The sequence below is a fragment of the Corapipo altera genome, unplaced genomic scaffold, assembly GCF_003945725.1.
Source record: "Corapipo altera isolate COAL_440 unplaced genomic scaffold, ASM394572v1 52, whole genome shotgun sequence".
Lineage (NCBI taxonomy): Eukaryota > Metazoa > Chordata > Aves > Passeriformes > Pipridae > Corapipo > Corapipo altera.
Window position 1 is genome coordinate 3463002 of NW_020884930.1, and position 9665 is coordinate 3472666.

At 40.4% G+C, this 9665-nt stretch overlaps 1 long non-coding RNA gene across 1 annotated transcript; it reads right to left on the bottom strand.

Moving 5' to 3' along the window:
- Positions 1 to 413: 413 nt before the first annotated feature.
- LOC113954609 lies at positions 414 to 4006 on the bottom strand. The gene is made up of 3 exons (XR_003530286.1): positions 3935 to 4006; positions 943 to 1038; positions 414 to 443 (listed from the first exon to the last, which is right to left on the bottom strand). It is a non-coding gene; the product is annotated as an uncharacterized LOC113954609 (long non-coding RNA).
- Positions 4007 to 9665: the final 5659 nt, after the last annotated feature.

Here is a 9665-nt window from a genome sequence, read left to right on the forward strand (position 1 = left end):
GGGCAAGTTATAACTGACTACATGACAGCTGAATTGAGCTATTATGGAACACTTTTAAAGGTATCTCCATCAATTTGCAGGATGACAATAAATTTAATGAGATTCAGAGCTGGCCTTTAATTCCTTTATTTAATTTGATTGTTAAGATATAAATATGATATCAGAAAACAACTATCTGAAGTGCCCTTTGATATTCATTCTGAACATGAGCCAGCAATGTGTGCTTGCAGTCCAGAAAGCCAACCATATTCTGGGCTGCACCTAAAGAAGTGTGGCCAGTTAATCCAAGAGGTGATTCTGCCCCTTTATTCTACCTTTGTGAGACTCCACCTGAACTACAGCATCCAGCTCTGGAGTCTTCAGTAGAGGATGTGGTACTATTGAAGTGGATCCAGAGGAGGGCAATGATCAGAGGGATGGAACACCTCTCCTAGGAGGAAAGACTGAGAGAGTTGAGACTGTTAAGCTGGAGAAGAAAAAGTTCCAAAGAGACCTTATTGCAGCCTTTCAGTACATATGGGGGCTTATAAGAAAGATGGGAACAGACATTTTAGTAGGGCCTGTTGCAACAGGACAAGGGGTAATGGTTTAAAACTAAAAGAGGGTAGGTTCAGACTAGATACAAGGAAGACATTTTCTTTTGTTATGAGAGTGGTGAAAAATTGGAACGGGTTGCCCAGAAAGGTGGTAGATACCTCATCCCTGGAAACATTCAAGGTCAGGCTGGATGCAGCTCTGAGCAACCTGATCTAGTTCAAAATGTCCAGGTCCCTGCCAACCCAAACCATTCTATGATTCGACCCGCAAATAATTACAAAGCTGCAGCAGGGGCGAACTCAGTCCTTGGCAACAACATAATGGTGGTAAGCATAATTGCAGAACAAAACACTCTCCCAATAATTAGAGTTACCCAGTTATCAAAGTCTACCTTTACCTTCTTACCTTCCATCTGCGGCATTTCAGATGGCTGTTTAACCAACTTGGCTTTACCTGGAAACATTCCCAAAGGGCAAGAGTCTCCAGATACTCAGTACTTGCCTGTGTAAAAAAGGACAGTGTCAGCTGTTTTATTTAGGCTGGTTTTGCCTGGAGGAAGAACCTGACACAGGAAAGATGAGTGAAAAGACTCTAAATACTGATTTCCTATAAAAATGATTTTTAGAACACACTAGTAAATTGAATGAGGAGTTGGAAAGTTTGTTGGGCACTCTTAGCCAGTAAAAATTGTTTTGTTGTTTTCTCCAAGGAATATTGCTGTACTTGTTATTGTACCTAGAACAGACACCTGGTCTTGAACTCCTGGTAGTTTGGCACATTTCACTACCCTTCACCCAAAGTCAGGGATTTTTATGGCCATCACACCATAAGGCTTTACTAGAACTTGACTTTCCAGATGAGTTCTTGAGCAAAAGTGGAAGTGTCACAGCAGCCATTAAAGCCCAAGGGAAGATTTCTAAGGAGACATTTTGGTAGAGTTGGAAAGATGGGGCATTTTTGGTGCACCACAGTTGTTCTGCTCTGAAGAAAACACATTTGGTCATTTGTGCGTGTTTAGCTTTTACAGGTTTTACACAATGCTTCTTTGAGTCTTGCCGTTATCTACTACCCTGGTTATGCAGAAGTAACCATCAGCATCTTAGTCCTCCATTAGTGTTCATATGAGTCTGTTCTTGATGATAAAAAGGGTGATAAGGGATTCACATTTATTGTGCCTGAGTGACTTGAATGACATTTTCTCAGTTTAGAAGCATCTCCACTTGCAGACTCAGCTTGGGATCTGAAAGTCAAGCTGTGCATTTTCTGGTTCATACAGCTTTGCCATTAAAGCTTCATTACATCAAATTCTGCTCACAATTAAACCTTTGCAAATAAATTGTCCTCTGAGTTTGCAAAGGAATAGTTGAGAAAGCAGCATTTTGGTCCTGGAAATGGAAAACATTTAACAACTGTTTTGGTGACACATGAGCCTGAACGGGAACCAGCTTTTTCCCTCATACCTTTGTCAAACCGTAGAAATGAAAGAAAAAGATGTAAAAATTCATTTTACTACTAAATACATTGTATAAAAATACAGTCAGAGAATAGATCTATTGAGTGATGTGATTTTTTGACAGTTGCTTTTCAGAATGAAGACACATTTTAAAAAAGACACAGGTGTGTTGGAATAAAGAATTTTCTTTTAAATATGAAGGTGAGTCAGACTGTCTTGGGACTTCATTTGCTTAACTGACAGGCAGAAAATAGGATTCTGACTAGTACTGCAGTTCCTCTAGCTTCATATGGGAGTTGAAAGTAATAATGAACTGTAATGTTAATCACTCCTTTATTAGAGCAGGAACTGAGGATCGAGGGGCCTAAGTTCTTTCTTTGACTCCTTCGTGTAATCCTTAGCTGATCTGCAAAATATTAACTGAAATATCACTTTCACGGTACAATCACAAAACGATACCACTTGGTCCTGACCCACAGTCTCAGGGCCAGGCTAGCAGCCAGGCATAGCCAGCAAAACAGACACGTATGCCCATACACAAACAGGGCACCTCTTCACATTATTTCTCACACAAACACGGTACCAAGACATAAGGCTACTTATAGAAAGTGCAAAGCACCATTTCAAAGCACCTCCTGGTGTCTAAGAAAAATGTTCAACAGTCTCTGCCAGTCCCAATGTTTTTTCCTATGGCAGCATCTCTGTTTCCTCAATAAGTGTTTTCCAGATCAAATATGATAGCCAGGACAAAATGCTGTACTGTGCAGGGCACATCTCCCACATTAAAAAGGAAGTCTAACCTAGTTAGAAATGAAAAGACTTTGTTCTCTAGGGATCTTAGTGAATCTGAGTCATCCAATGTCGCTGGGGGCAGTGGTAAGCACCAGCAGACTGAGGGAATGTTTCTCTTTTCCTCACTTCTGTTTCCTGAAACTACAGGAGAAGATGCCGCATATTGTGACTTCTTTCAGAAGAAATCTTTCAGCCAGGCTTGACTCCTAGCATTATTCATCCCTCTCGAAACTCTTTCCTAGCACTGACAGCTGAGTTGGATATCCTGTGCCTCTGAACAGGTAGCAGGTGGTCTATCTAACGTGATTGTGTTGAGGCTTCTACAAAGCTGAGTATGTTAGTGTTACCCGCTGCAAAATGTTTGCTCATGTATTTTTTCAAACTTGTGCAATGGTTAGGCTGAATCACATGATACTAAGATTTACAATGAAAGAAAAGAAAACAGAGAAACTACATGATTCTTTGTACACTTAGCACTTACAGGTAATCCTTTTACTAATTCAGGCCTACAAACTGGATGCTAAAATGCTAAAACTGAGACTTCAGAGGATGCTCCTGTTTTGATCCCATTTCAAATCTCTTGCAATCATGTCAGCCACCTGCTTTCCTTGAGTCTCTATTAACCCAGATGGACTTTTTTTTTTTTTTTGTAAAGTTGAGGATTTCAATGAAAACCAGATGTTCCATCTGATCCAAACTTCCCTAGATAAATAAACCCTCACTCTGTTCCGTCCCCTTAGTTATAATGCACCAAACCAACTCTAATGGAAATGCTTTCACAGGCCATTTAGTATAAATAAAGTCCCAGTTCTCCTAGAGAGACACTGATCCTGTGTGTCAATGTAGGAAATGGTGGCATGAGTCACTTTACACTGGTCAGTACCTGTTCTTTCTGTGTGCTGTGGTGAGGTTTTCTTAGAGGAGAAAAGAGCTTAGCAGAGATCATGAAAACCAGGGAAAAGCCTCAAGTGGACTCTGCAGTGTTTTTTAGTCTAAATGTGAGGAATGTGGGAGGAGATTGTGCGTGGAGGTGTTTGGAAGGGAACAAGTAGCAGTGTGGATCAACCATGCGGAAGAGCGGGGCCATGGCAGCAAGCAATAACAATAGGAATATTTGGAGACAAAATGTGCTGAAGAAAAGCCTTTTCCTACCTCCTTGGTACCTTTCCCCACCCTCAGGCAGGGAAGCCAGATGTCCCTGAAAAACAGTTCATTAAACTGATGTAACAAAAGACAATTAATTCTCAGTGGCACCATTTGGTACTGCCGTTGGTTGTGTTCACGTCACAGACACCCTGCCCCATGGCAGCAGGGGGATTGCTGACATCTCATAAACAACCAGTCAGGTTAAGCAGTAAATTCAGGGTCTCGTGGACACATTTCACAAAACCATACACTCATATTAATCCACTCTCCTCTTTTACTCCTTCAGCTCTCATAGTCACCTCTAGCAAAAGGGTGACGATACTGCTTCTGGCTAGGAATGAGGAATCTAACAAAACAGTACTGTGGTAATTGAGAGCTGTCTCTCTGGTCTTCGACTTGTAGACAATGTTTGCGATGGCTTCATCATCGCCTAACCAAAATTACTGGGATATGAATAAACAATGCTCATTATTTTGGGACGAATGTGACGGTCCTTTGTGGGAGAAAAAAAGGAAGTGTTCCAGTTTCTCTCTGATAAAGAGAGACTGTGACTTTAATAGCCATCCCTAACATTAATACTCTCTAGCATGAGACAGAGCTGTCCATGGCATTTTTTTAGCAGACCTGTGAAAATATTTTTATTCCCTTAAACTTCCAACATAAACAGATTCTGCTTAACCATGTTTATAATGCTTCATACTAAGCAGAACTGAGAATCTTAGAAAAGGACAACAGGCACTTCCAGACATGAAATTAAAATCACTTTATATAAAAAAAATAGAGGATGTATACCTTTTGCTGTATTCCAAGTGTAGATGACTATAGTCCACTTGCTCTTGCTGTCAGCTTTTTATTTCAATATTTAAAAAGGCTTATCAAGAAGTTTTGCAGAGAAATGCAGATCATCTCCAGGAGTCCCCAGAAGAGCTCCAGTGAGGATCAGGGAACTGCCTTAGCTCTGTGAGTGGTGGGCAGCAAGTGTACCTGTGAAGGCAGGGTGCTGCTGGCCCTGTGTGTCCTGTGTCTTGGTCCTGGCAAGGCAGAGGTTCCCTGGGCACGGTTTTACTGTGCACTGTGCTCACAGGTGCTGGTGACAGAATTACCTCTTCTGAGGCTGCAGCTCTTATCCCACAGCTCTCATTGATCTATCGCACCAGAATGAGTCAGGAAGGTAAGTTGGAGCTGGAAATCCGTGAACTTGCACTCCATGGAGGCAAAATACTCCCAGTCAACTACAGTGGAATGAGGGTGGTTGAACCTAAAGGCACCTGAATGACCTCTTCTACGCTTTTTAGCAGCTCTTCTCATTGCTCCTTTCCCAAATTTTTGCTTCAGAGTCCCACATGGACCTGATATATACCAGAACCTGTGCAGGTTGGTATTTATTTCACCCGAGAAATGAAGAGTGGGATGATGGTCATACATAATTGTGAGGGATAGTCAAGATCTAAGCTGCCTGTGATATGTCAGAGGAGAATTTTACAGTAGAACATTTTGGCAAGAATAAGGGTGGAAAACAAGGGAAAATAATCCATACTGTATGTAGGTTTCCAGGAACTAAGTTTTGGAGGCTCTTAGAAGAGTTAGTAATGGAGAAGAAAGCAGAGAACAGTTTTATACAGTTATATCCACACTTGAAAGGAGCTCTTCCCCTCTAACCCCTAATTTCACCTTTGTCCTTTACCTCCAGTGGGACACAGTAAAGCTCAGGGAACAGCACAGGTCTGCATACTGTGAACCCTGACATCTTGTTCTCCTGGGCAGTCTGAGCATATCCATTCTCCTCCCCTTTTAACAGCTCCATTAAAACACGCATTTGCAAAATGCTGCCTGCTGAATTGATCTCTCTCTATGATATGCCTGAAGGCCAGTAAAAATTAGTTTTCCCATTCTGCAAAGAAGAAAATTAAATGCAAATTGTTAAGTGACTTGCTCAAGATTGAAGATGGAGCCCTTACTAGAGCTCGGAAAGAACAACGGAGATCATGCAGTGCGTTCTCAGGATGGATCCTTTCTGAAAGACCCACACATCTCATGAGGCTCTTCCACTCTGAGAGGGACAATCCCAGGTTTAGTCAAGAGACTGAAGTGTTTGGTGACATTTCTTTTACTACTGAGGTTCTGAAACCTTTTCAAGCTGTCTGGAAATTATCTGGACTTGACTTGAAAACAAAGGGAGTTCTACTTCTCACAGAACACAAAATCTAACCTCAGACACCTCCAGTGAGGCCATGAACTAAATGTGCTCTTGAGGGGAAAATATGAAAGATTTTTAATCTAAGGCTTTTCTTCTACTGGACCTCAAAATGCTGGTTTAAGGTTGATAAATTGAAGATTAGAACGTATATGGAGTTCTCAACAAGTTATTCAGTCACGGTGTATTGAAGGATTTTTTTAAATAAATAGTTAAATGCATTTTTAGAAAATATGTAATGTCTTAGGGCCACTCTGGAACTGGAACAAAACATGTTTTCTTTATTTAAAATGTAATTTTTATGGATGCATTAGACTTGGAGCCAGAGAAAACATTTTTAACTGCTGAGGTTTTACAGCCACTCTAGGGTTAGGAAAGAAACCTGAAAAAATATTCTGCCTGCAGATTTTTTAATGTTTGTTTTAAAAGTAAAATAAAAAGATATTGTAGCTTTTCCACCTGTACCATAGTTCATCCAAGTGAAGGAGACACCTTTGATTTAATTCCTCTCTGCTGCAATGAGCCCAAGTTCAAGACAACTTGTGTGAAAAGAAGATGCCACCTCTGGGTTGACGACCACAGCAAAAGCACTGGGACAGTCCTTGGTCCACAACAGTGATGGCCTCTTTGCTTAACTGTAAGCCTCAGTTTCTTGTGTGTAAAAGGCAGAGAAAATATCCTTTGGAAGAAATTCGGGCTGTCACTGTGTCTTGTTTGTGTAATGCATTTTACAGAGAAAGCTTCAGACATACCTGCCTTTTGACATAATTCAAGACAGTTGATGTCAACCTGAGAACCAATTTCTAAAGGTTAAAATGTGTGAAGGCATAATAACTGGAGTTGCTAAAAAAAAAACCAGTTCCCCTCTCCAGGTAGTGTTACCCCCAGGAAAGGACCTAAAGAAAACAAACAGGATCTCCTAAATATCAGCCTATTAGGAAAGCCCAGAGCCTGACACAGTGCTACATGCATTGCTAAGAGAGAAACACGTGCCAGACTTGTGTGTAACTTGGTGTTTGGTGAGTCAGAGCTAAAAGAGGTTTTCTATGCTCATTTCTAGATACACTTTTTACATGTTGAAATGGAACTGCAGATCCATGGGTGAGAGGAGACCTTACTGATGAACATACCCTATATGAAAAGCGAGAGAAACAGACATACTTTTTGTTTATACGCAGAAAGAGATTAATCTATTCGGGTGAGTAATGGTGTGCTGTTCTCCCTTGCTCATATGAGGACTGAAGTACTTTAATTTCACGCGTGGTAAATCAGAAGTTGGGCATCTGCTCCTGCACTGTGTTCAGTACAGGGTGGCTGAGGTTTGATTTCTGCATAGAGCTTTTACATACACTTCCTCTGACGTGCATGTTCTTTAAATGGGTGGGTTTGTCTGTAGAAGAGGGGAAAAGGCCATTCTCACTCTGTGATTATGTAGCTGACAAAAGTAAAGGAAATAGGTCTGAAAAGGAGCAGAAAAGGCCATCTAATCCACTCCCTTGCTTTGTGGGAAGATCAGTGTTATCAAATTAACACCCCTCCTGACTCCATTTGAAAAATAAAAAAAAAAAAAATATGTATCAGGATGATAAAAATTTTTCAACTGTAGAACTGACTTCTGAGAGGTAATACAGCCCACCAGCCCTCCGGATTTGAGGTCCACAGGAAGACATCAGGTAGTCCTTTCATCTTTCCATATTTCTATCTCACTTTCTACGCTGTGGATAGTGCTGATGTCCTAGTCTTATTCTAGGTTGTATGTAGATCACTCTTAAAATCAGTAATTATTTGTTTGATCTTCAATTTTTACTTTGGAACTACATAATGTGTGCTGAATTCATAGTACAGCCTTTTGTAAAGTACCTGGAGGTGTCTTGGCATTATGAGCAGCTGGACAATTTTGGTGTGCTTCAGTGCTTTGGGACACAACCATAATTGTCAAACAAATGCTCATTGGGAGCCCTCAGACTCCACATGACTAAGGGTCCATATAGACCACAGAAAGCAATGAAGCAGCTACACATATGGTTTGGGGAAGATGGATAATTTAAGGTAAAAGAGAGGAAGGTGACAGTGAGGAGAGGTCCAGATGGGTAACAGTCTTTAAAATCTTGGAAAAGGATGGAATACAGACAGGCAAGCCACTGGAACAGTTTTCTCAGAGACTGAAGACAACCAGAGGAAACAAAGGCGTATGCTTAGGTGTATGCTTTTCCAAACAGAATTTTCAGAGAATGGTGAAAAGAGGATGAGGCTTGTTGTGGGAGCACCATGGGAAATGGAAGACCCATAGATTTCACTTGCAGTGTTACTGCTGCCCTGACTGAAGGCCTGCTGCAAAAGCTGAACCCAGGACTTAGAGGAAATGGCATCCTGGTTCATGGAGATGCTGTAAGAAGTTCTTAGGAAAAAGAAAATGAAAATATAGGCAATAATATGGGAGAAAAGTAGGGAGGCAGGGATTTAAAACAGCAGCAGTGAAGGGACAAAGCAGTGTACTTTTGGAGCTACATATGAATGTTGTCTCCTTTGCAGCAAGTGCCAGAACTGCTCAGCTTTGCTCCATGGTTCTCACACCTAGTCTGCTCATGAGACAACACTTTAATATCACCAGATGTAACCCAGATGGTACATATTAATTTATATATGGATGCTGGAAAATACATATATACTTTCCATTTGGAGTCTTTTAAGAATGATTTTTATATTCATTTGAAAATTGTTCATTTTTATTTGAGCCATAAGGCAGCCAAAATACAGCTCCCAGGTGAATGAACATTTATCTATTCCACCCTGAATGATTCCAGGTTTCTGTGAGACTACTTTTGAAGGTGTGGGCTCATTTCATTTAAGAAATGATTCTCACTGTCTCAACAACATGTTACTGTCAAATGTCCACTATTAGACTGAATGGAAATAATGGAGAGATAAATTTAGAACATCTTTCATCTCATTTTCAGTATTAACAACTGTTCCGTAGACTTGGCAGCGGACCCAAGTGTGTGACAAAGTAGAATGCCTTAATTTAAACATTTAATTATTTTTCTGAGTCAAACTTGATTTAATAAGTAATGATAATTGAAGTCAGACATGATCTTTAGATAATCAAGCAATTGAGCTTGCTCATCCGATAGAGCAGGAAGAAGTGGTGGTGGCATTTGTCATAATAATCTATGCAACATAAACAGCAGTGTTTCCCTAGTGTTTGGAATCACTGAGAAAAGTTAATGAGAAAAAAAGAAAATATTCAAAAACTACAGGTAGAATATCAGAACAGTATTAAAGAACAAATTAAGTCTCTTTGTTGATAGCTCCCATTTCATTCCATCCCTCCATTCCATTTCTTATCTCCTGCTTCTGTCCCACAGTGGACATCATTTCTGCAATTGCAGTTCCTAGGTTCAAAACCAGAATCTTAAATGCTGTGTTTCTAGCAGAAGTGGACCCTTTGCCCCAGAGAACAACAAGCAGTAAGTAAGCAGTTAAAAATATCAATAAATAAATACATTAATTTTTAAAGCAGTAACTCACAGAGTAGTCTGCTAT